The 25,371-nt window shown below is 39.0% G+C and overlaps 1 long non-coding RNA gene across 2 annotated transcripts in view; it reads right to left on the bottom strand.

Annotated features, from left to right (window-relative positions):
- LOC119544821 overlaps positions 1-25,078 on the bottom strand; it is a 45,481-nt gene extending 20,403 nt beyond the window's left edge. For both annotated transcript variants that reach the window (XR_005218926.1, XR_005218927.1), the window contains exons 1-2: positions 24,248-25,078; positions 484-602 (exon numbers count right to left, since the gene is read on the bottom strand). This is a non-coding gene — a long non-coding RNA (uncharacterized LOC119544821). The remainder of the gene's footprint in view (positions 1-483; positions 603-24,247) is intronic.
- Between the last annotated feature and the right edge of the window lie 293 nt (positions 25,079-25,371).

Here is a 25,371-nt window from a genome sequence, read left to right as displayed (position 1 = left end):
TTTCTGCTTCAGTTCTGCTTTCTTGGTGCCGAGTGGTAGGACAGCATTCCTATTTTCACTGAAGAAATAGTAATTGCATGGAGTACTTTAAGGCAGCAGATATGAGCAAGAGAGAGGCATGTTTAGAGGAGAAATTATGATAAACATGAGAATAATGTGAAGAAGATAGAGCAGGTTGGGGGCTGGCTATCAGTTACCCTCAGTATTGAAGTTAAAGACACCCATGGTTGGTGTGGCTTGGAGGAGTGAGAAAAGGGTGTCAAAGGGGAACTGACACAGACAGTGGAGAATGTCAGCCCTCCAGACTACAGATCCTGATGTTTCTTTTGCTTCATGCTTTCTTCACTTATTCACTCATTCATCCCTGCCATACCCACTGCATATTTTCTATGTGTTGGTTTAATTGCCCTATTCCTAAAGATTGTGTGAGTGTTGATGCAATTGGTATTGTGAGCCTAAAGGTCTCCTAAAAGAAAGACTTACCCTCATGTTTCAGTAGTCATTTCCACAGTCAGATTCCAAATGGAAAGATCCATTTGCAAGTGGCTCTCTCTCCTACGTGGGCACACACATTCTCTGTGGGCACACCCCGTGGTCTCACCCTGCAATGGCAGGAAAGAGTTACCTGTGGCCCTGAGGTGGCCATCTCCAGACATCCTTCAGTCTCCCTCTGATAGAACACTCATTCTGGGAATGGTACCAGTTAGATGGGGAATTAGAGGGAGAAAGGACAGGAGAGTAGTAATGAAAAGAACACCCACAATGGACCATATATACCCTGTGGTCTTAACTAAGTCATTCAGTGCTCAGAACAACCCTATGTGATCCATTATATCTACTTTTTTTTTGCTTTACAACAGAGGCCCACAGGAGTTATATGAATGGCCCAAATCACTGGTGAACCTGACTTTACATCCCGGTCTATCCCAATACAAAGTTTATGCTCTTTCCCTCTGTTCTATATTAAATATGGTAGTGGCAGAGTGAGAAAAAGGAATCCTATTTAATATGCTCAAGGTCTGTCAGCTATAAAGTGGTGGAATCTGTATTGAAAACCAGTTTCATGTGACACCAAAGTCCATACAGCTCTTCCTTAAAAGAGGTTAATTATTTAGGTTTTCTTTTCCACCCAGGAAAGTGTTTTGAAAGTTAATGAAAATTACTTCAAAACACAACCCTCTTATTTCCCTACTGACCTACAGTCCTATGAAGGAAGGAAATTTAAAAAATAATAAAATAATAAAATAATAAGTGGGTTCTCAGCACTGAAGCTCATTAGTGGGTATTTTCATAAGCTCTTTAAGTCTGAGAATGTTGCTCCCCTTGTTTACTTAGATACCCCGACACTCTTGATGTCATGTGGCCTCATATTTTGCCTGCCTTATTCAACTCTTAAATCTAAGAAGAAGAAAGTTGATGCTTGCATACTCCATTTTCATTAGCAGGATAACCAGTTATTTGATATTTCTTCTATTTCTGCTTTAACCTTAGTACAAAATAGGGCCATGTCAGTATTGTTCTCCTAGCTAATGGTTGCCATCTGCATACTCTGTCAGAAGGCTATTTGAGTTTTAGGTTTGTTAAAGAGCTCAGAACTTTAACAGATGTTCACATATATCTGAACTACAGCCGTGCATAGAATAGGTGTGATGACTGGATCCATTTGTGTGCATGTCATAACCTGGAATTAATGTGTCAGGGATCCATAGAATTTATCTCATAGACTCTCAGTGGTCTGTCTTTTCCTTCCCCACCCCAGCTGTAGAAGGACCAATTGCAGATTTTATTTGTTTTTTTCCCTTAATAAATATGTGTGGAGTTGCTGTTTATGTGAATGTCATTCTGTTAAGTGCTGTGAATTTGAAGAATAATTTATACATTTCTGTCTGGTGATACAAAATCTGCAAATGGATAACTGAATTTTTTAAAAAATGAGTACAACCTTGAATTTAAAAAAAGAAAAAAGTGCTCTCTAGGAGCTGTGCAATATTCATTCTAGGGTAAAGAGAAGGTTGAGTGCTGACTCCCAAGAAGGTATGTCTGTGCTCTCACCCAGAATCTTTGAATGTGACTCTGTTTGGAAAACAGGTCTTTGTAGCTATAATGAAGTGAAGGATCTCCAGATGAGATTATCCTGGATTATCCAGGACTCTAAATGCAAAAGAAGTGTCCTTAGATGAAAAAGGTAGAGGGAGAATTAAGACAGGCAGAGGAGAAGACACTGGCTTGGAGGAGACGACCCTATGAAGTCAGAGGCAGAGAATGGAGAGATGTGACCTCAAGCCAAGGAACCTGGAGCCACCAGAGCTGGAAGAGACAAGGAAGGATTCTCCATTAGAGCCCTTGGAAAGAGAATGGCCCTGACAATATCTTGATTTTGGAGTTCTGGACTCCAACACTCTGAAAGAATAAATTTATGTGGTTTCAGGCCGCCAAGTTTTTGGGAATTTTGCAGTCCTGGGAAAGTTACACAGGGCATTAAGCAAGCTGAGCATTTGTCATTTTGTTCTTCAGAGGGTTAAGTTACTTAAGCAATAAACACAACCTATTCTTAGAAGAAACAGAATCAATAATAATTGATAATAACAATAGATTTGTATTGGGGGATGCAGGGAGAGAGAGAATGAGAATTCTGAACAGTTCTTTCAGAAGTACTTAAGCTTAACTAGGGAACCTCAAACTGAGTCTTACTATGAAAATATGATGCTCCAGTAGAACTCTATATATCCTCCTCATCTACTCTCATGATGTAAGATAAATGGGTTTGTGGGTCTTCATTGTGGTTGCATGTCATGGGGTTAGGCACACTTTGGCTGCCATTTTTATCCCAACACAATGCAACAACTTTTCCAATGCCACAGAAATGATAAATAGAGAATTTTGGATTCAAGTTCATCTCCAAAGCATTCTTTCCACTCTGCTATGATTCAGGGTGTTGTAGAAAATACAAGCAATCAGTAAGTCCAAAACTTACTCATTGTTTTCCTTTTGATTAATACCTTATTATAGACAGACACTGGAACCATTTAAGTGGAACAATATGATAACATTTGAGTCTGAATGTGGCAATCAGCTGTCCTAATGCAAGAAAAATAATATTAAAATAAAAACATACAAGAATAACAATAAACAACATTTATTCCATGCAATTTTCCAGGCAAAACAACACTAGGGGATGCATGCTCTGCTTAATACGTAAGGAAATAGTCACAGAAAATTTAACAAACTTCAAGGTATGATTTGAGCTACCTGGTATGGTTCCCAAACTCATACTCTTCACCACAATGCAATTCTCTACAAACATTTTCATAAGTGCCTACCATGTAAGCATTTTTATGATCCATACAGCAGCTGTGTTTTAAAAATGCTCACTTAAAAATAAGATGTTCATCTGAATATGAAATGCTCCATTACTTCCTCAAAATGTTTATTTCTGTCCATAGGGTCATTTTAGACCTAGTTTTTGCTTTTTCTAATTTTCATTGCAGATCTCCATATTATTTGGTTAACAAATTGATCTCCTAAAAGACTTAAAATTTTTGAGAACAGAGAAAATTGGACGGCTTTGCCTGTGTTCTCTTGGGGTAATATCAACTACCTCCAGTCACATATCTACAAGTCACAAGAAACCCTATCCGTAGAAAATGTTTCCATGGTAACAAAAAAAAAAATCAGTCTCCCTTTAGGTACTCATAACAAGACAATTCAAGTTTGAAACATAATCCAGAGTCTTGAAGAAAACTTCTTTCCCACCAGAATAAGTTCATTAGGAATAAGGAGAAGAATGTTCAGCGACAAGAGAAAAATATGATATGACTTGGATTGGGAAGAGTTGCATTACAACAGGGTTCGGGACTGTCAGAGTTTATGGTTCAGAGTATTCTTTTGTCTTCCTGATGTATTATTAATGCCTTGTACATAAGGACTCACAGTGTACCAGCCTACATGAATTTTCACCAGTCGGCCCTGCCCTGGGGAGCTGTACTTATAATAAAAGGAATGAAATCAGCACACTTCTCGTGTCATTCGTTGTAAGTCAGGCCTCACTCTATAGGCAAAGGAAGAGTTTGGAATTACAATTATGAATGTACATGTTTATTTTATTCTGTTTTAAGACACTTAACTCCCAACTGGATCCGTCATAACATTTCAATTTAGGTTGTACGGCAGAACCCTGGAAATACTGCCTCCTGATCCAACACTGGGCTTCAGTACATATTTTATTACTATATCCAGAACTTTCCCATTTGCCAGGATAATTCATTTTTTTTAGTTGCTTTTTAGCACCCCATTGATTTCCAGTTTAGTCTCTATCTGGTTCTTTATGTTAATTTGCCATTTCTTCCATGCCCTTGGGATTTTTTGCTTCAGCTGAACCATAATAAATGTAAGCTTAATAGTTTTATCACATAGAGGAGGGCTTGGATTTTTCATGGCTCGGTCTGAAAAGGCACCTCGTAGTACACAGTTTCATTGAATGATGTGACTATTGAACTTGATTTTTCATTTTTAGGAAAATGTTAATTCATATATGACAAGTGGTAGATGTGTGTGGTTTAGGGCTGAAGACATACGATACATAGGTTCAAGGAAATTGAGCAACGTCTTCAAAATCAACCACTTTGCTTGGAAGCCATAGACTAATCTTTCCAAGTCATCACACTACATCTTATTTATTAAAGCCTTTTGCATTTTGGCACCTTCACCCCAGAAAAGTGGCTGAAGTCAGTCTATAGCATAGCTGAAAATCATCTTGCAAAAATGCAAAAAGCATCTGAAAATATTAAAATGAAGTCAGATAAACTCCCTCCACAAGCACATTTTATTTAAGTGAGACAAGTACCTGTCCTGTCAACTTGTTTGGCATCTGTCTCTAGAGCCTAGAGGCTAATGATCTGAAAGCTTTGACTTTCTGAGATGTTCTTAAAGATCTAGTGTGATATGTGGTATCCACAGGAATAAATTGGTTATGACAAAGTTCTCTAAAGGAGATAGAGGTTGGAACTACTTATCCATTTGGGGCATCAAAATCATTAACTATAATAATAACGCAATTTATTGAACATTTAGTCTGTGCCAGACACTGTTTCAAGGGCTTTCTGTATATTGCCTTATAGAATACTTGCAACTACCCTAAAAAGTAGATGCCATTGCACCCTGATTCACCCTTATTTTACAGATGAGAAAAATGGGACACAGAGAGTTTAACTGATTTGTCTCAAAGCATACAACAAACACCCTGTCTATTGTTTCCAGAATCCTTGCTCTGAACCACCGGTGATATCTTCTCCCTTTAATATTGTGGTTGGGTTCCAGGTATCTGCACTGGAATGTCTGCTCCTTCCCTGGTCTAAAGAGGCCTCCACCCTCCTGCTCATGCTACCACCTCAGGACCAACGAAGTAAAGTCCTTACCCTGGGCCCTGAGGAGTCACCAGCTTGCCCAAAATGTGGCTGCAAGACTTTGTAGTGTTCTTGTTACAAGTCCAGTTGCATAATAATTTACGTAAGCTCCCAAAGCCTGTTTCATCATCTGTCTAATGGTAAGAATAACTATGATGACTTCCTTATGTAATTTTGTGAAAATTAAAGGAGTTAAGCACATAACTCATTTTATAACTGTGTAACAGTGTTAGTTATTAGAGTTGATACAGATATACTGCTATCACCTTGAGAAGGGGAAATGGGGTAGACATGCAGATTGGAAGGGTCATTTTTATGAGCTAAAAAGAACTCCTCCCTCTTTGGTTTCCATGGGTCCCCCATGTTGAACTAGGCACTGCTGGTCCCCAGCAGGAAGAGGAATAGCTCAGGGTGGCTCCTTTATGATTATTTCACACCCTGTTTTGTCTGGACCATAGCATAAATAATCATGAATAATGTTTAGCAACAGCTAATTACTATTAATTTAGTAATAATTAATTCTATCGGTGACACTCATTAATATTGACTGTATAAAGGGAGCTGAGATCCCTATTCCATGGATACTGAGCCCATACATACACCCTCTTCATCTTCCTTTGTTAGGTTTCTTGGCATATTATTAGAGCAGGAGGGGTGGAAGACAGAAACAATTGCTAACCCCAGTTCCCAGGTTCCCAAAGAAAGAGAAAGGGCAAACAAGGCATTTACTATTTCAAAAGAACCCCCTAGAAAAATATCATTTGGGAAATGTTCACAAGTTTTCATTTGAAGGCTACTCATGTCAAATATTTTCACCACAATTTCCAGTTAATGTATATCATCCCCTCAAAAACAGTTTGTCATCTTACTTCTCTACCAGGGACATGTGTGCAGGGGTTATTTGCATGGGTGACTCTCTTTATAAGCAGTTTGGGTGTCAGTCCTGAGTCCTCATCTTTTCTCCCAACTAGCTGAGCTGGGGCTGGGCCTGTGGAAATATCCAGTTCCAGATGAGTCCTCACATATTACTACAAGCAGTTTCTCCCCTGAGCCCACCCTTTCCACGTAGGCATTCCTAAGTGGGAAACACACTCTAGCCTCATTTGTCCCCTGCCAGCCTGAGTTGGAAGGACCATGCATTACCAAGGCATGGCCTTAGATTCCTCAAAATACCCATCAGTCTCCAACAAAGGTTTCCTAGGTCAAAATACTATCTATTTAACATCCAGTGTTTTCAGTGCAATGTAGGTTCGATAAAAACTGGAAAATACATTTGCTACTAATTTGCTCATAACTTGACATCTACCACACCAGAAATGGTCACTAAACTGCTAATAGAATTGACTCCCCAGGGGTGTATCATCAGAAGACAGCACAATCGCTAACAGAACACAGACTACAGGACCCCCAGAGGCAGACATGGACTTTTAAAACAGAGGATTGGAGAATCTGAACAGCAGCCACATGCATTTTTTTTTTTTTCCTAAAAACAACGCAAATTTATTAGTTCACAATTCTGTAGGTCAGAAGTCTGGTAGCCTCGGCTGGTTTCTCCACTCTGTGTCCCACCAGGCCAAAATCAAGGTGTTGGCTAGTCTGGGTTTTTATCTGCAGGTTCTACAGGGAGAACCTGCTCCCCAGCTCATTCAGGTTGCTGTCAGAACCCACTTCCGTGTGTTTGTGGGACTGGGTCCTGTTTCCTTGTTGGCTGTTGGTTGTGGGTTCTTCTCAGCTTCAAGAGACTGACTGCATTTCCGGGCTTACGGCCCCTTCACGTCCAAAGCCAGCAAAGGCAGGCCGGACCCTCTCACATTATCACATTATGGCACCACTTCTGCCTTCCTCTTCTTCTTTTTTTTTTTTTTTTAATTAATCTTCATTTTATTGAGATATATTCACATACCACGCAGTCATACAAAACAAATCGTACTTTCGATTGTTCACAGTACCATTACATAGCTGTGCATTCATCACCCAAATCAATCCCTGGCACCTTCATTAGCACACACACAAAAATAACAAGAATAATAATTAGAGTGAAAAAGAGCAATTGAAGTAAAAAAGAACACTGGGTACCTTTCTCTGTTTGTTTCCTTCCCCTATTTTTCTACTCATCCATCCATAAACTAGACAAAGTGGAGTGTGGTCCTTATGGCTTTCCCAATCCCATTGTAACCCCTCATAAGCTACATTTTTATACAACTGTCTGAGATTCATGGGTTCTGGGTTGTAGTTTGATAGTTTCAGGTATCCACCACCAGCTACCCCAATTCTTTAGAACCTAAAAAGGGTTGTCTATATTGTGTGTAAGAGTGCCCAACAGAGTGACCTCTCGGCTCCTTTTGGAATCTCTCTGCCACTGAAGCTTATTTCATTTCCTTTCACATCCCCCTTTTGGTCAAGATGTTCTCCATCCCACGATGCCGGGTCCACATTCCTCCTCGGGAGTCATATTCCTCGTTGCCAGGGAGATTCACTCCCCTGGGTGTCTGATCCCACGTAGGGGGGAGGGCAGTGATTTCACCTTTCAAGTTGGCTTAGCCAGAGAGAGAGGGCCACATCTGAGCAACAAAGAGGCATTCGGGAGGAGGCTCTTAGGCACAACCATAGGGAGGCCCAGCCTCTCCTTTGCAGCAACCATCTTCCCAAGGGTAAAACCTATGGTAGAGAGCTCAACCCATCAAACCACCAGTCCCCTATGTCTGTGGTCATGTTAGCAACCATGGAGGTGGGGTAGGCAAATACCCCTGCATTCTCCACAGGCTCCTCAAGGGGGCACTACATCTTTTTTTCCTTGTTTTTCTTCTTTTTTTTTTTAACTTTCCCTTCTTTTTTAAATCAACTGTATAAAAAAAAAGTTAAAAAGAAAACAAACATACAATAAAAGAACATTTCAAAGAGACCATAACAAGGGACTAAGAAAAAGACAACTAACCTAAGATAACTGCTTAACTTCCAACATGTTCCTACTTTACCCCAAGAAAGTTACCTAATATAGCAACATTTCTGTGAACTTGTTCCTACTATATCCATCAGAAATTAACAGACCATAGTCATTCCTGGGCATTCCCAGAATGTTAAATAGCTTATCTGTTCTTCTTTGATTATTGTTCCCCCTTCCTTAATTGCTCTCTATTGCTAGTTCCCCTACATTCTACATTATAAACCATTTGTTTTACATTTTTCAAAGTTCACATTAGTGGCAGCATATAATATTTGTCTTTTTGTGTCTGGCTTATTTCGCTCAGCATTATGTCTTCAAGGTTCATCCATGTTGTCATATGTTTCACGAGATCGTTCCTTCTTACTGCCGTGTAGTATTCCATCATGTGTATATACCACATTTTATTTATCCACTCATCTGTTGAAGGACATTTGGGTTGTTTCCATCTCTTGGCAATTGTGAATAATGCTGCTATGAACATTGGCGTGCAGATATCTGTTCTTGTCACTGCTTTCCGATCTTCTGGGTATATACCGAGAAGTGCAATCGCTGGATCGAATGGTAACTCTATATCTAGTTTTCTAAGGAACTGCCAGACTGACTTCCAGAGTGGCTGAACCATTATACATTCCCACCAACAGTGAATAAGAGTTCCAATTTCTCCACATCCCCTCCAGCATTTGTAGTTTCCTGTTTGTTTAATGGCAGCCATTGTAATCAGTGTGAGATGGTATCTCATTGTGGTCTTAATTTGCATCTCTCTAATAGCTAGTGAAGCTGAACATTTTTTCATGTGTTTCTTGGCCATTTGTATTTCCTCTTCAGAGAACTGTCTTTTCATATCTTTTGCCCATTTTATAATTGGGCTGTCTACTATCGTCATTGAGTTGTAGGATTTCTTTACATATGCAAGATATCAGTCTTTTGTCAGATACATGGTTTCCAAAAATTTTTTCCCATTGAGTTGGCTGCCTCTTTACCTTTTTGAGAAATTCCTTTGAGGTGCAGAAACTTCTAAGCTTGAGGAGTTCCCATTTATCTATTTTCTCTTTTGTTGCTTGTGCTTTGGGTGTAAAGTCTAGGAAGTGGCCGCCTAATACAATGTCTTGAAGATGTTTTCCTACATTATCTTCTAGGAGTTTTATGGTACTTTCTTTTCTATTGAGATCTTTGGTCCATTTTGAGTTAATTTTTGTGTAGGGGGTGAGGTAGGGGTCCTCTTTCATTCTTTTGGATATGGATATCCAACTCTCCCAGCCCCATTTGTTGAAAAGACCATTATGACTCAGTTCAGTGACTTTGGGGGCCTTATCGAAGATCAGTCGGCCATAGATCTGAGGGTCTATCTCTGAATTCTCAATTCGATTCCATTGATCTATATGTCTATCTTTGTGCCAGTACCATGCTGTTTTGGCAACTGTGGCTTTATAATAAGCTTCAAAGTCAGGGAGTGTAAGTCCTCCCACTTCGTTTTTCTTTTTTAGAGTGTCTTTAGCAATTCGAGGCATCTTCCCTTTCCAAATAAATTTGATAACTAGCTTTTCCAAGTCTGCAAAGTAGGTTGTTGGAATTTTGATTGGGATTGCATTGAATCTGTAGATGAGTTTGGGTAGAATTGACATCTTAATGACATTTAGCCTTCCTATCCATGAACATGGAATATTTTTCCATCTTTTAAGGTCCCCTTCTATTTCTTTTAGTAGAGTTATGTAGTTTTCTTTGTATAGGTCTTTTACATCTTTGGTTAAGTTTATTCCTAGGTACTTGATTTTTTTAGTTGCTATTGAAAATGGTATCTTTTTCTTGGGTGTCTCTTCAGTTTGTTCATTTCTAGCATATAGAAACATTACTGACTTATGTGCATTGATCTTGTATCCCACTACTTTGCTAAATTTGTTTATTAGCTCTAGTAGCTGTATCGTCGATTTCTCAGGGTTTTCTAGATATAAGATCATATCATCTGCAAACAATGACAGTTTTACTTCTTCTTTTCCAATTTGGATGCCTTTTATTTCTTTGTCTTGCCGGATTGCCCTGGCTAGCACTTCCAGCACAATGTTGAATAACAGTGGTGACAGCGGGCATCCTTGTCTTGTTCCTGATCTTAGAGGGAAGGCTTTCAGTCTCTCACCATTGAGTACTATGCTGGCTGTGGGTTTTTCATATATGCTCTTTATCATGTTGAGGAAGCTTCCTTCAATTCCTACCTTTTGAAGTGTTTTTATCAAAAAGGGATGTTGGATTTTGTCAAATGCTTTTTCAGCATCTATTGAGATGATCAATTGATTTTTCCCTTTTGACTTGTTAATGTGTTGTAATACATTGATTGATTTTCTTATGTTGAACCATCCTTGCATGCCTGGAATGAACCCCACTTGGTCATGGTGTATGATTTTTTTAATGTGTCTTTGGATTCGATTTGCAAGTATTTTGTTGAGGATTTTTGCATCTATATTCATTAGGGAGATTGGCCGGTAGTTTTCCTTTTTTGTAGCATCTTTGCCTGGTTTTGGTATTAGATTGATGTTAGCTTCATAAAATGAGTTAGGTAGTGTTCCATTTTCTTCAATGTTTTGAAAGAGTTTGAGTAAGATTGGTGTCAGATCTTTCTGGAAAGTTTGGTAGAATTCCCCTGTGAAGCCATCTGGCCCTGGGCATTTATTTGTGGGAAGATTTTTGATGACTGATTGGATCTCTTTGCTTGTGATGGGTTGGTTGAGGTCTTCTATTTTCTCTGGTCAGTCTAGGTTGTTCATATGTTTCCAGGAAATTGTCCATTTCTTCTACATTATCCAGTTTGTTGCCATACAGTTGTTCATAATATCCTATTATAATTTTTTTAATTTCTTCAGGATCTGCAGTTATGTCACCTTTTTCATTCATTATTTTGTTTATATGGGTCTTCTCTCTTTTTGATTTTGTCAGTCTAGCTAGGGGCTTGTCAATCTTGTTGATCTTCTCAAAGAACCAACTTTTGGTGATATTTATCCTTTCTATTGTTTTTTTGTTCTCTATGTCATTTATTTCTGCTTTAATCCTTGTTATTTCTTTTCTTGTACTTGGTTTAAGATTGGTTTGCTGTTCATTTTCTAGCTTCTTCAATTGATCCATTAGTTCTTTGATTTTGGCTCTTTCTTCGTTTTTAATATATGCGTTTAGGGCTATAAATTTCCCCCTTAGCACTGCTTTTGCTGCATCCCATAGGTTTTGGTGTGTTGTGTTCTCATTTTCATTCATCTCTATATATTTAGCAATTTCTCTTGCTATTTCTTCTTTAACCCACTGATTGTTTAGGATTGTGTTGTTTAACCTCCAGGTATTTGTGAATTTTCTAAGTCTCTGATGGTTATTGACTTGTAATTGTATTCTATTGTGGTCAGAGAATGTGCTTTGAATAATTTCAATCTTTTTAAATTTATTGAGGCTTGTTTTATGTCCCAGCATATGATCTATTCTGGAGAAGGTTCCGTGAGCACTAGAAAATTATGTGTATCCTGGTGATTTGGGATGTAATGTCCTGTATATGTCTGTTAAATCTAATTCATTTATCAGATTGTTTAGGTTTTCAATTTCCTTATTGGTCTTCTGTCTGGTTGATCTATCTATAGGAGAGAGTGATGTGTTGAAGTCTCCCACAATTATTGTGGAAACATCAATTGCTTCCTTTAGTTTTGCCAGTGTTTCTCTCATGTATTTTGTGGCACCTTGATTGGGTGCATAGACATTTATGATTGTTATTTCTTCTTGATGAATTGCCCCTTTTATTAGTATGTAGTGGCCTTCTTTGTCTCTAAAAACATCCCTGCATTTGAAGTCTATTTTATCTGAGATTAATATTGCTACACCTGCTTTCTTTTGGCTGTAGCTTGCATGAAATATTTTTTTCCATCCTTTCACTTTCAGTTTCTTTGTGTCCCTGTGTCTAAGATGAGTCTCTTGTATGCAACATATTGATGGTTCATTTTTTTTGATCCATTCTGTGAATCTATATCTTTTAATTGGGGAGGTTAATCCATTTACATTCAACGTTATAACCGTGAAGGCATTTCTTGAATCAGCCATCTTATCCTTTGGTTTATGTTTGTCATTTTTTCCCCTCTCTCTATTAATATCCTTTACTGTACCCATACCGAATCTCTTTAGTACTGAACCTTTCTCCAAGTCTCTCTGTCCTTTCTTTGTTTCTCTGTCTGTAGGGCTCCCTTTAGTATCTCCAGTAGGGCAGGTCTCTTGTTAGCAAATTCTCTCAGCATTTGTTTGTCTGTGAAAAATTTAAGCTCTCCCTCAAATTTGAAGGAGAGCTTTGCTGGATAAAGTATTCTTGGCTGGAAATTTTTCTCACTCAGAATTTTAAATATATCGTGCCACTCTCTTCTCACCTCCATGGTGGTTGCTGAGTAGTCACTACTTAGTCTTATGCTGTTTCCTTTGTATGTGGTGAATTGCTTTTCTCTTGCTGCTTTCAGAACTTGCTCCTTCTCTTCCATGTTTGACAGTGTGATCAGAATATGTCTCAGAGTGGGTTTATTTGGATTTATTGTAGTTGGAGTTCACTGAGCATTTATGATTTGTGTATTTATGTTGTTTAGAAGATTTGGGAAGTTTTCCCCAACAATTTCTTTGAATACTCTTCCCAGACCTTTACCATTTTCTTCCCCTTCTGGAACACCAATGAGTCTTATATTCGGACGTTTCATATTATCTATCATATCCCTGAGGTCCATTTCGATTTTTTCAATTTTTTTCCCCATTCTTTCTTGTATGCTTTCATTTTCCATTCTGTCATCTTCTAGGTCACTGATTCATTGTTCAGCTTCCTCTAGTCTTGTACTATGAGTGTCCAGAATCTTTTTAATTTGGTCAACAGTTTGTTTAATTTCCATAAGATCATCCATTTTTTAATTTAGTCTTGCAATGTCTTCTTTATGCTCTTCTAGGGTCTTCTTGATATCCTTTGTATCCCATACTATGGTCTTATTGTTCATCTTTAGTTCTTTGATTCGCTGCTCTAGGTGCTGTGTCTCTTCTGATCTTTTGATTTGGGTGCTTGGGCTTGGGTTATCCATATCGTCTGTTTTTTTCATATGCTTTATAATTTTCTGTTGTTTTTGGCCTCTTGGCATTTGCTGAACTTGATAGGGTTCTTTTAGGATTTGTAGACCAATTGAAGTCCTTATCTCTAATTTATCAGATCTACAGCTTCGTGGAGTACACTTTCTCTAACTAACCAGCAGGTGGCGTCCACGAGCCACCTGTTCTCCACAAGCCAGTTCTCCCCTGCTTAGCCTTTTTGGTGAGTGGGGGAGTGAGTCTTGTGGAGTCCAATTGGTGTACCAAGCTTGCGTGTGTAGTTGGTGTTGCCCGCCCTGTATATGGGGCGTGTTTCTGGGCAGTCAGGGAGGGGGGGTGGTGATCCTAGAGTTTTAAAGCTGCTGCAATAGTCTAATCCTTCAGTTCAGTCCTGCCACAGTTTATCTCTGCCACTGACCCACAAGTCCTTGGTATTGGCGTATGGCTCCTGAGACTTGCAAGTGGGCCCCTCTTCCAGGCTGTGCACCCCGGGTCCTCTGTTAAGGGATGACTGTGCTATGTCACAGGTGAGTGCCGTACCCCCAGGGCAGTTCTGGGCTGGTGGGCTGTGTAGGGAGGCTCCCAGTCTGCTGAAATGATGACTGAATGGGGCTTTGTTAATTTACACTGCTCCACCTTCCCAACTCTGGGACAATCAGGTGAGGTTGCAGGGAAGGCTAATGTCCATGCCCAGTTTTGTGGTGTGTGCCTGTTATTTGAAGCGCTTCTGTCACACTGGGTTGTCTGGGGCAGCTCTGGGCTATGGGGCTGGCGATGGGCAGGAGTGTTTCCTGTCCACCAGGATGATGGCTGTGAGTGGACACCCCCCTTTTCTTGGGAAGTTGTGGTGTTTAGTGAATTTTCTCAGCCACTGGATTATTGCCTTTTGTCTCAGAGCTCTCTTAGTTCTGCTCTTGTCTTGACCTGCCCAAATTGCAAGTCTTTGAAGCTTTCTGTATTGGGCTTCTTAGAGTAATTGTTTTAGAAAAAGAAAAAAGGATTAAAAAAAAGGGCCCTCCTCAGAGATCTAATGGGCTATTGAAATGCTAAGAGACAAAGCAATTAGGGCCATTAAGGAAAGGTCCACAGGGCAGAGAGATCAGCTTTTCTTCGGGATTTTCATATGAGCCTCAGGGCCTGAGCTCTGCCCTTCCCCTTTCTATGTTCACCAGAACTCCAAAAATCCTCCGCTTTTATTTTGGAGTTTTTCGTGTTGTTTTTTCTCTATGCCTGTCTCCTCTCTGCTGGGCTGGCTGCTCTCAGATTCTCTGGTGTCTGGTCTCAGTCTATCTATGGTTGGAGTTTGGATCAGTAGAATGAGTTTCTGATAAGGGCTGCCATTGCAGTTCTCCCTTCTCCTTCCCGGAGCTGACAGCCCCTCCTCCCACGGGACTGAGCATGGCAGGGAGGGGTGCAGGTCCCCTGGCCGCAAAAACTTACAGATTTCGCTGATCTCAGCAGTTCCACATTTTCATGAGTGTTGTATGAAGTATGACCAAAGTCAGATTGCTCTGTGGTGTCCAGTCCACGCAGTTCCTGGCTTTCTACCTACTTTCCTGGAGGAGTAACTAAAACATACAGCTCACCAGTCCGCCATCTTGCTCCGCCTCCCACATGCATTTTGAGGAATCAGAGACCCAGCCCCTGGAGGGACATTTGTTCCCTTCACACCTGGAGAGAAATATCCTTCAAAATGATTTGCTACCTGTTGCCAAATTTCTCAAGATCCTCAGTCCTCAAGTTTCTCCCTATGAAATCAACTTCAGAGGCATCCAAAGCCTGATCAGGACAAGGAATTTTGGAGACAGAGTACCAATGGGGCATTCCCTGGAAAAAAAGCACATCCATTTAAAATTTCCAAAGGAGTATTCTGGTTTACACAATAAGGGTCTCATATATACCTGGACATTGGGCATGTTTTGGCAAGTCTCAACTTTTCTAGATGAATCATCTTGGTTTTAAACCTCAGATTTTAGTATAGCCATTTAAGAATTGCTGCCCCAGAGGACCATGAACAAGTCTGTTTTATCTCTTAGTCTTCTCCCACAGAACACACAGGAGATAACTTCTGAGCCACCAGGAAATTTCTGCTGCTCAGAATATACTTCACCACTGCCTGTCACACTCCCTGAAATTTTACCATTATTAATTACAATTTGGGACAATTCAATCTTGTCAAGAGTATTGACAGGGAAAATGTGACATGCCTTCTTCAAGTCAGCTTGTACGACGACTGGTAAAAGTGTCCAATGTGTACTTTGTCTCCATTCAATGAAGTTCATTTGGCAATTGCCATTTTGGTGAAGCCTAGCTGGTTTCTTGCACAAAATGATTCATAACCAAACAGACTGGTTAGACTGGCCAGTGCAGTTCCTAAAGTGAAGCTCAAAATGGGCTGAAATTAGAATTTTAGCTCAAGTGCTTAATTATCATAGTTTGAAGTCAAAGAAATGGCAATTATTAAAAGTCCATGTCTATTTAATGCTCTGATGGTCAGGCAGCCCTGTTTGGAGATGGACTACACTGATGAAGGATTATTCTGTGCCAAGGGCGATGCTAGTGCCTGTCTTCGAGCACCTCATTTAAACTTTATCCCCAGTTTGGGGAGTACATCCTATCTCCAACTGAGAAATGGAGAGGATCTGGTCCAAACATGTTAAATGGATCACTGATGAATTCACCCAGCCAGGAACCACACTCATGTACCTGCCTGATGTTTGAGCTGTGGCACCAAATAATTTCACTCAGGAGAGAACACACATTTTTCAGACTTGCATGTGCCCTTTGGGTGGGGATCAAACTTGTTAACTTCTTTGCTGTGCAAACTATACTTTTGGGATCTCTGTATGTTCTGTAGGGAGGATAACATAGCTAGCTACTTATACTAAGAACTATGTGCTGAAGATTAATAATTATTCATATGCTGTGTTTAATGCTTTGACTTTATCAAATTTAAAAAACTAATGGTATGTCAGCCAGGGACATGATAATACAGCAAAGGAAGTGATCCTACTAACCTTTTTTTTTTTTTTTCTTTCACAGTTGATATTTGTAGTTGGCATGGGGATGAATAAGATCAACATGCATTTAGTGGTGTTTTCCCAAAACTGGTTTAGGCTGTTCTCATTTTTATCCTATTCCTTTTGCAACCAAAGACATGACTTAGAGAAGGGTGGAGGCATAAGAAGGTTTGGGATGGGAACAGGTTACAGGGCTTTAATTCCCTCACTTAATTTTTAAAGTATATATTTTTTCACATTAAAATAATGTTGTGTTCCTATTTTTAATTTATGAAACTGGCTCCATTTACTTTTTGTTTGCTCTACTAATCACTTTTTTTTATTGAGATTGTTCACATACCATACAATTATCCAAAGATCCTAAGTGTACAATCAGTTGCCCATGGTACCATCAAACAGCTGTGCATCCATCACCACAATTATTTTTTTCAATTTTTAGAACATTTTCATTACTCCAGAAAAGAAATAAAGGCAAAAAAAGGAAACACAAATCCTCCCATACCCCTAACCAACCCCCATCAATTATTGATTCATAGTATTGGTATAGTACATTTGTTACAGTTGATGAAAGAATGTTAAAATAATAACCATAGTATATACTTTGCAATAGGTATATTTTTTCCTATATGCCCCTCTATTATTAACATCTACTTACAGTGTCATACATTTTTTCTAGTTTATGAGACAGATTTCTAATATTTGTAAAGTCAATCATGGACATTGTCCACCACAAGATTCACTGTTTTATACATTCCCATCTTTTAACCTTAAACTTTCCTTCTGGTGACATACATGACTCTGAGCTTCCCCTTCCCACCACCTTCACACACCATTCAGCACTGTTAGTTATTCTCACAATGTGCTGCCATCATCTCTGTCCATTTCCAAATGTTTAAGTTTACCCTAGTTGAACATTCTGTTCATACTAAGCAACCACTCCCCATTCTTGTTCTATATCCTGGTAACTTACATTTCATGTCTATGAGTTTACATATTATAATTAGTTCACATCAGTGAGACCCTGCAATATTTGCCTTTATGTGTCTGTCTTATTTCACTCTATATAGTGCCCTCAAGTTTTCTTCATCAACCCATTTTTTTAAGACAGTTTTGTTCACACATCATACATTCCATCCTAAGTAAACAATCGATGGTTCCCTGTATAGTCATGTATTTATGTATTCACCACTGTTGCCACTATCTATATAAGGAATCTACATTTCTTCCACAAAGAAGGAGGAAGAGTCAAAAAAGGTAGAGAGACAAAAAAAAAAAAAAGAAAAAAGAGAAAAAAAAATGACAGCTAGGAAGCAACAAAGGGAAAGGTAGCATTAAACTGAAGTAGAATAAAGAGTTGGACAACATCAACAATGCCAAGAGTCCCATACCCTTCCCCTGTGCACCAGCCTCCGCAATATGCATTTAGCTTTGGTATGTTGCCTTTGTTATATTAAAGGAAGAATAGTACAATGGTTCTGTTAGCTATAGTCCCTAGTTTGGAATGACTGTATTTTCCCCCCAATACCACCCCATTTTTAACACCTTGCAATGTTGACATTCATTTGTTCTACCTCATGTAAATACATATTTGTACCTTTTAACACAATTGTTGAGCACTCTAGGATTCACTGAATTATACAGTCCCAGTCTTTATCTTTCCTCTTTCCTTCTGGTGTCCCACAGGCTCCTAATCTTCCTCTTTCAACCATACTCACAGTCATCTTTGCTCAGTGTACTTATAATGCTGTGCTACTATCTCCCCAAATTATGTTCCAAACCTCTCACTCCTGTCTTTTCCTTTCTGCCTGCAGTGCTCCCTTTAGTGTTTCCTGTAGAGCAGGTATCTTGTTCACAAACTTTGTCATTGTTTGTTTGTCAGAGAATATTTTGAACTCTCCCTCATATTTGAAGGACAGTTTTGCTGGATATAGGATTCTTGGTTGGTGGTTTTTCTCTTTCAATGTCTTAAATATATCACATCATTTCCTTCTTGCCTCCATGGTTTCTATTGAGAAATCCACACATAGTCTTAACAAGTTTCCTTTGCATGTGATGGATCGCTTTTCTCTTGCTGCTTTCAGGATTCTCTCTTTATCTTTGATGTTTGATAATCTGATTATTAAATGTCTTGGCATAAGCCTATTCAGGTCTATTCTGTTTGGGGTATGTTGCGCTTCTTGGATCTGTAATTTTATGTCTTTCATAAGAGATGGGAAATTTTCATTGATTGTTTCCTCTATTATTGTCTCTCCCCCTTTTCCCTTCTCTTCTCCTTTTGGGATACCCATGACATATACATTCCTGCATTTTGTGTTGTCATCCAATTCCCAGAGATGTTGCTCATATTTTTCACTTCTTTTCTCTCTCTGTTCTTTTGTGTGTAAGCTTTCAGGTGTCTTGTTCTCCAGTTCCTGAGTGTTTTCTTCTGCCTCTTGAGATCTGTTGTTGTATGTCTCCATTGTGACTTTCATCTCTTGTGCTGTGCCTTTCATTTCCATAGATTCTGTCAGTTGTTTTCTCAAACTTTTGATTTCTACCTTATGTATGCCCAGTGTTTTCATTATATGCTTCATCTCTTTTGCCCTATCTTCCCTAAACTTTTTGAATTGATTTGGCATTAGTTGTATAATTCCTGTATCTCAGTTGAAATGTAAGTTTGTTCCTTTGACTGGGCCATAACTTCATTTTTCTTAGTGTAGGTTGTAGTTTTCTGCTATCTAGGCAACTGGTTACCTTGGTTACCGCAATCAGGTTTTCCCAGACCAGAACAGGCTTAGGTCTTGGAAGGAGGCAATAGTATCCAGTTTCCTTGAGGGTGTCTTAGAATATTGATACACATTGTGAGGCCTCGGGTCACTGTGCTTTTCTGCCCAGCAGGTGATGCCTGTCAGCCTGTCACTCCAGACTTGTGTAAGGATGTGTGGCCCGTGGCTGTTTTCCCCCAGGCTCTGGGGTCTGGTTCTGAATGGGAGGCAGGTAGTAGAGCTTAGTATCACCTTCTTCCTCTTAGGGAAGATAAACCCCCTAGGAAGAGGTCATTAGCATTTTAATAGTCTCTCTGCCTGTGCTATCTCCACCCTTGTCTGGGTCAGAGCACTGGGAACTGACAATGGCTGAGGCTTTCTCCACTGAACCCAAACAGGAACAGTAAGTCCCCTTTCAGAGCTGGTCTGCAGCCCCCCTCAGTTTCACCCATTAGCCAGGGATAGCTCCAGGTCCTCTGGGCTTCCCCTCCCTCCCAGAGAGGTCCTACAGCTCTCCAAGATCAATTGTCACCAGAAGCCTCTGTTTGCTTGTTGGGGATTCATAGCTTGTATTAAGTAGTCCATGTTTGTTAATTAAAACCCCAGTTGGAGCTGGGCTGAGGTATATTCACTTGCTTGGAGAGTGCTGCTCTCTAGCACAATGAGACTTTGTGGTTTGGGCTGTGTTGGGAGGGTCTCCCGGCTTGGGTCCGCAGTTTTTACTTATAGATTTCATGCCTCAATCTCAGGCATTCCTCCCAATTCAGGTTGGTGTATGATGACTAGACAGTCCCATTTGTCCCCCTCAGTTATTCCAGATTACTTACTAGTTGTTCCTGGTTGTTTATTAGTTGTTCCAGAGGGACTAATTACTTTCCACTCCTCTTTATGCTGCCTTCTTCTTCCTCCCTCTTCATTTACTTTTAAATATAACATTGCATTAATTATATTTCCCCCTATTGAAAAAATGATGAAGGATGCTAAATGTGCATCCCCACTCCTGTAAAACCCCATCAGCTTACCCACAAATTCCCCAAACAAACTTTTTCATAAGGGAGATGTTTTCAACATTAGCAGTGTTTTGTTCTTTAACCATGAAGAGTATTTGCAGTTAAATCTTTGCGACATAGGTCTAAAGTAGAATCCATTAGCAGAAAGCATAAGATTATTCTGGTTTTATCTATATAAACCTATATCTACCTACCTATCTATCTATCTATCTATCTATCTATCTATCTATCTATCTTTCTATCTATCAATCTATCTGCCCATCTATCCATCTACCTTGAAATTACATTTGGCCCTTTTTCTTGGACTTCACATTGTTCCTTGATCTTTAAAACAATTCTCTATTGGTGACATTAGTGATGAAGAACAAGCATTTAAGGAAACCTCACATTTGGATACTCTTTCAGGGGACAACAACTTGGCAGTCAGTTTTGCTTTCAAAAGTCTTCCCCACCCAAGAAACACAGTCACCTTATTCAGCTTCATCTCCCATTGGGAAACATCCAGTAATGTAGGAAGCTCTCCCTCCCATCTTTCTCCTACTTCAGGGTCATATCTATCTCTGTGGCTTTGTATATATCCCATCTCTGTATGGAGAAAAAAATAAACACTTCTCTATCTATTCAGACTAATCCATCCTTCACTGAAAATGGCAGATCCTATTTTTTCCAGAACACAACTTGGAACCATAGTGAAATTTTACTTTTCTTACTGTCTATAGCTTTCCAGCTCAGATATGGGTCTGTAAAGACCACACTAAAAGGATCCAGAACAATGCCACTGCTTGGATTGTAAGTAGATGATGTGCTCTCAACTACACCAATCTACAAATATACCCTGTGAAGCTCGGCATTCAGTCTGAGGAAAAAGGTCCTAGACAAATGAATACCACCACTTGAATTCTCTCTAACAACACACAACTTAACATTGACTTGGCATTTCCATGTCCTGTGTATATAAATGTAATCTCCAAAACTGCAAGCTAAAGAGGGGCAAGTCTTTAATTTTTTAATTAATACCCCCAGTGTCTGATACTTAGCTATAATTAAATATTTGAAATATAATTAAGTAAATTGGATTGCACTTGTTTTGAAGGTAGAGAGCATGATATAAACATATTTCATATTTTATTTGGTGAACAGTAGAAATAAAACACATTTAATAGTTATTGAGTCAAAATTAATTTCTACATGTAGATACTTATATATTAATATCCAATTTTATTTATATTATTGGTGCAAAGTTGGGTCAATACTCCCATGCAGATGTATCTTCCATCGTTTACTACCAAGCTTGCCTTTAATCTACATATGTCCAGGGCTCTGGGTTGCATTATTTCCATTTAGGAAGACAATTGTAATTATAGACAAAAATCTAGAAATCTTACAAGTTAAATAACAGAAATTTTCATTAAACTACCATCCTAGTGTTATCAACTCAGTTATCTTTTTGCCTCTGCCTCTGAATTTGTATAGCTATCATGAACAATTACTTATGGCTCTGTGCATAAATATACCTCACTAACATTGGGAAATCAGTGATGCAAAGGAAAATAAAGATACCATGAAATTTTGCAGAAGAGAGATGCAGTGTGTAGTAATGCCCTTTATCCAGCCTCTTCCCGAATCTCTAAACCAATACGCTCACTCATCATATTAACATCTCCAAAAGAAAGGGTAGGACCAGATGTGTACACCTTCATTAACCTCACCACTCCTCCTCTCGGAGGTGTAAGGTGTGAGCAAGACTGTCCAATATGTCCTGTTGAATTAGGCTTTGAAACAGGTTGAGTGGTAACGATGACAATAAGAACACATCAATCAGAGTCTACAAGTAGCACTGCCAAAAGCATCTGACAGCTTTCTCTTGAAATGCAGAAGTACATATAACAAGGCTTGTCAGAATTAATGGCAGTGCCCCTTAGATATTTGTTCAAAACCTGAGCTCAAATTCTAAAGGCAACTCTTTTGCTACCCCCAGAGTTCTAGTTAGTGATGTGTTATTTACTGTCAGATTGTGTTTTACTTCTCTGCCTTATAGTCTCCATCCTGACCAACCACTTGCTCTCTTCTCCCGCAGGTATGTGTCGTATATCCTTCAAGACCACCCTCCACACTCCAACTTGGCTTCCACAGTGCCTTCCCTCTTCACACTGCCAAGAAATGAATGCAATCACTGGTATCAATAGTTTGAACAAGTAACTCACAAACCCAGCTATGATGGATTTACTGCACTAGTGTGTTTATATGCTGTAGACAAACAAGAAGACCAAATGGAGTAGAGAGGCTGAGAAATGGATTGTATTTCTTCATCCTCAAAAAATGTTTTTCCCTTCTATAAATCTCCTGTGTCTTTATGATGCTTTTGTTTGAACAACCTTTTTGACCCTCAATGACAGAAAGCACTGAAGTTTAGCTATGATACCTGAGATACAGCATTGGACAGAAAACTCTATAAATTTAGGCAATTGGCAGGTGGGCATATTTACTAGACATCATCTCAAGAGCTTGAGTCTTCACAGCCTCTGAAGCTCAAATATATTTTGCTTCTCCTATATAATTTAATTCTTCTCTCTTTACCTCCCCCTTTTTTTGATCATCATTAGTTTACCTCACTCATCAGCTTGCCAGGGTCTGGGTTAAGTGTTCTCACTCTTTCTTATGCTCTTCTCTTATGCACTGTGATTGGTATAATATTTTGGCACCATATTTTACAAGAGGGTGTCTTCCTGAAGGTCATTGTCTCCCAAGAAATGAGAACAGTGATTTCTGCATGCTTGACTTGCAGTAAATATTTTTGAATGACTAAATGAAAACTAACTTCACAAATCTTATGCAATATTGTAAATGAAAGCTTATTTTTATTTTTTTCTTCTCCAGATCCTTTTTTCTTTATCTCACTTTACTTAAGCCAATGTCATGAATAGTCTTTCTTCAAGTCACCTCCCATGTGAAATGAACCCTCCTCAGTTTGTCTCTATGTCCTTATTTCTTTAAGTTCAAATCCCATTTTTTACTGGTAGAAGGAGGGGTGGAGTAAAGATTGGGCTGACCTAATCTTAAAGATTCAATTCAGGCTTCATTCCTTGATGAACAGGTGGCAAGCTGAGCCTTGAGAAGGAAATGAAAATGGATTCATATGCAAGTCAGATATTGTATATCTTCAGAGCACTTAATGAAAAGTGATATTGATTTAATTTGGCTAATAAATTTTGGATAAGGAGAATTGTCAATTAAAATATTACAGCTCAAAGGAGAGATGCATATGTGCAATAGGCAAATTGTCAAAGGTTGAAGGCTAGGGCTGACCTGAGTATCACTCAACCCACCCTAGAGTTAATTACCTGTGTCAAATAGCATCTCAGCATAGCAATAATTTGAATTTTCAGTTAAGCATGTGATCCAGTCCAATAAAATATTTACCAGTAAATCGCTTCATGCTGGAAGGAAACTTGAAGGTTATTTCATCCATGACTAGTTATCCAACATAAAACTCTCTTCCTCAACGTTCACCAGATTGGGTTATACTGCCTCGGCTCATTGTCACGAAGATGTCGTATCTCATGGCCAGACAGCACCAAGTGTTTCTAAATTGCTTATACTAACCTCAAACCCACCTTTCTTTTCAGTGATGCTGTTCTACCCCCTAAAGTTTAGAGCAAAAGCTTGTCATACATTTCTTTAAACTATTATACTCCTCCCAATATATGACATGGTTGCCATGTACCCTGTGCAGTCTCTCTTTCTTTCTAGCTATATCCAGGCAAAATGTTCACAGTATAGTCTCTTTGGACAATCTACATATTGACAGTGCTTCCTTCAAAAGATCACATTCAGAAGTGATCACAATTATCCCAGATTGTTCTAGATCAGACATATTTCAATGGAGATTTAAATAGAAATATTTATAAAAACAGAAATTTCCTCTCCTCCAACTCAACAATAAAACATGAGCTGACTTTCAAATAATTTATTCTATTAATTTTCCTAAACTTTTATCTTTTCTCTGGCCAAAACCCCTCCCCTTGTGTTTCTTGTAGAAAATAGAAATGGCACATACCTTTCGCAGGATTAGGTTTTCTTTTTTCTCCATTCAGTGACTTCCAAATGTCATTCTGAAGTCATTATAGATTTGGATTGTTTCCATGATTGTTGTGGGTGGGGCAGGGAATGGGAAAAGGCATCAGATTAGGAGGCTCTCCAAAATCCCTAACAAAATGGGAATGTTTGATGCCTTTTTAATTAAATTTCCTGCTTAGTTAAGGTGACATATTTTGATACAGATTTCTTTTCAGTCAGTTGGCCAGCTGTTTTACAAAATGTGCCAATCTAATTGTCATCTTGTCCTGAGACAAACCAGAAAGATTCATAAATGTATAGGCAAGGATTTCAACAGAGCAACTCAATAGTTCTGTACCTGAGACAAGGAATCAATTTCTACCATGCTCAGTTTTCATATATGGAAAGGGGACTGATTTATCACTGTTTTGTAAATTATTTGTGTGAGTAAAAAGCAGTAGAGGATGCATGTACATGATCTGATGCAGTTTGCATCTATCTAGTTTTAAGAACACATTAGCTATTCTTATATTTATAGACAGTACATAAAGTAAAATTAGCAAGATTTCTTATATTGAACAGTTTTGCTTACGGCTTTCCTAAGGAGCAGGTATTTCAAAAGAAGTCCCTTACTTTGGGGAAAACTCAACTTCTTCATTTTGAATTGTGATGTATATGAAGAGAGAGATCCTGTATGTGTATCACGGGGAGGGTGGTATTAAAGCATCATTAGAGCAATGATGCAGGTTAGGAGAAAGAATACAACATTTGGCACTTGGGAGTAGTCGTTTTGAAGAATGTCTACTGTATGAACTATATGAAAGTTTTAAACACTATGAAAGTTTTATGCTATTTATTACTCTGTGGTATGAGCAACAGGCATCCTCACTATATCTAATCTCTCATCACATTCCTGACACTACCCACAGCCTTTGAACCATCTTCAAGTTGAATAGGGTGAGGGAAATGCTCAAGGGTAGCACCAGATTGAATGCACTGCATGGTAATGTCCTTGAGGAGGAAGGCTCACCAGCCAGCCAGCCAAAGCACCTGAAAAAGATATCAAAGCCTCTTTAGATGTCTCTACCAGCTCCTCCTCCCTTCTTACATCTCCTGTCTGGCATG

The sequence above is a fragment of the Choloepus didactylus genome, chromosome 9 (genome assembly GCF_015220235.1).
Source record: "Choloepus didactylus isolate mChoDid1 chromosome 9, mChoDid1.pri, whole genome shotgun sequence".
Lineage (NCBI taxonomy): Eukaryota > Metazoa > Chordata > Mammalia > Pilosa > Megalonychidae > Choloepus > Choloepus didactylus.
This window is presented reverse-complemented; position numbering and strand designations above follow the sequence as displayed.